The 2,333-nt window shown below is 52.8% G+C and overlaps 1 pseudogene; it reads left to right on the top strand.

Moving 5' to 3' along the window:
• Positions 1-240: 240 nt before the first annotated feature.
• Positions 241-1,360, top strand: LOC147627083 (putative F-box protein At4g22030; annotated as a pseudogene).
• Positions 1,361-2,333: the final 973 nt, after the last annotated feature.

Genomic DNA, 2,333 nt, shown 5'->3' with positions numbered 1-2,333 from the left:
CTCTCAATTCCCCTTCATAGGCTCGTCGCCGCCCCTCGCCTCCTTCCAGAAAGTTGTGCTACCCACCTCCTTTGTTCACCTATACACTTTCCATTTTGGTTTTTTCCAGCTGCGCTTATTCACTTGGTTGCCACATGTAATTTTTTCTACCTAGCAAAGTATGCCCAGTAAGAGCTGCTGCAAAATCATCATGCGAGAACTACGTCCACTTCTTCGCCGCAGCGGCCCTTGTATACATCGATGAGGGCCGACCCTCCTGGTTTCTGGGACACCCACAAGGGCCTACGCAAAGCCAAGGAGGATCATGAGGATCCCTTCCTTGTGGCGGAGTTGCGGCTGCTGGCTAATGCGGCCGGTGAGACAGAGCCAAGTTGCACGCCATCTTGGCTCAGCAGCGCGACAACTGGAACAAGCTCTTCTAGCGCACGCTCACCGTGGCCATCATGACGGCGTGCGTGCTGGGCGGCCTGGACGGGCAGGCCCACATCCTGAGCCTGAGCTTGCCGGCGCTGCTGCTCAATGCCGGCTGCGCGGCCATGATGGCCGTCATCAACCAGTTCTAGCTGTCGCAACTGGCAGAGGAGCAGCGCACCGCCGCCCGCCTCTTTCGCAAGTTGGCCAACGACGTGGACTACGCGCTGCAGGTGGCCCCCCATCTCAGGCAACACACCCCGTCGCTCGCTGCTGCGGGACTCTCCGCGCAGACTCGAGGCTCTCGACAAGGCTTACGCCATGCCCCTCACACCCGGCGGCCTAGAGAAATTCCCCGCCAAAGTGGTCCCTCCTGTGCTTGTAGCGCCCCGCCGACGTCTGTCGTTACACGGAGTCGTCCATACCCGTCATCAACGACCGAACCACTGCATCCAACGGCTGGGATGGACAAGGCAACAGCGATCTGGAGCAAGTGGCCAACCTGCTCCGCGCTTCCGATATCAAGACTTACACCAGCTGGGCGCAGAATCTGGTCAATGTCAACAAGTCTCTGGCGGTGGTGGCGCCAATATTTGCTGCATCGGCCGCCGTCCTAAACGGCTTGAGCAGCATGGGGCTCGGCATCAATAACCTGAGCGTGTCCGCAGCGGTGTGCAGTGTGCTCGCCGCCTTCGCTGGAAGCTTCTCGCACGACATGCAACTCGACATGCTATTCGAGCTGTACCGCAGCGCTGCAGGCTACTACGCGGCCATCGAGGCGTCCATTCACGAGACTCTCCGTGCACCATTGGAGCAGCGAGAGAACGGCGTGCTCTTCCGCGAGCGGGTGGCATACCAATTGGGCCGCTCCACTGCTGCATTCTCCGAAGACAACCACTCTAGTCCCATGGTGCTCGCAGATTCCAAGGCAGCAGGCACTCTCTTTTGATGGAAGTAGCAAGCTCTCTACGTGTGCCTTTGTGTGGTGACGTTACCTTATCCATGCCTTTGCACCATTGTAAATATGTATATACCTTATAGAAATTTATCGCTTATCGTTGCCTTTGCTCGTTAACAAGAGCTTTAGAACTTGACATATGAGAATAGAGTCTTCTAATACCTTATCTTATGATTGAAATCATCCAATCATCCCCAAGCTTTATCTCCTCTTACTCGTACTGTGACTCTTCTCTCTTTCTAAGGTCTATGGCAAAATAGCCTTCTCTTACAGGGCTACGGCATACTATTGTTTCTCTAAAAGAAAAGCTATGGAGTTTTGGTCTCTTCCTCCGAAAGACCATAGCAATCTAACCTTCTCTTCTAAGATATTAGATAAGAATGAAAGGATATATACTCTCAAGCTCTAGGATTACCTTGAGACTACTTGCCTTCTTACAGTTTTTCCTATGTAGAGACCCTGACAGAATCAGCAAATTGTTTCGGCCATAACTCTGATAAAAACTCAGAATATGGTTGTATAACCAGTCAAAAGAACCAGAAGGCATCTGGTCTACAAGCCAACGCGGGTAGAATTAGATGCCAAGGCAAGATCTCCCGCTTGTTGATAGTCATAATCATGCCAAGTGACCGTTCCCCCTTCTATATATCTATGTAGGGACGTCCCCCATGAGAGCCATGAGAGAGACATACATGCCAAGGCTCAAGCCCTCTAGAAGATGTCCCTCTTGTTTGACATGGTCATAGTTATGCCAAGTGACCGTTCCCCCTCAAGCCCTCGAGAAGATGTCCCTCTTGTTTGACGTGGTCATAGTCATGCCAAGTGACCGTTCCCCGTCAAGCCCTCGAGAAGATTTCCCTCTTGTTTGACGTGGTCATAGTCACGCCAAGTGACCGTTCCCCCTCAAGCCCTCGAGAAGATGTCCCTCTTGTCTCTATAGTCATAGTCATGCCAAGTGACCGTT

Source organism: Cibotium barometz, chromosome 21 (genome assembly GCF_041138505.1).
Source record: "Cibotium barometz isolate CiBa-2024 chromosome 21, ASM4113850v1, whole genome shotgun sequence".
Taxonomy (NCBI): domain Eukaryota; kingdom Viridiplantae; phylum Streptophyta; class Polypodiopsida; order Cyatheales; family Cibotiaceae; genus Cibotium; species Cibotium barometz.
The sequence above is the reverse complement of the archived record's forward strand: the minus strand, read 5'-3'. Positions and strand labels throughout refer to the sequence as shown.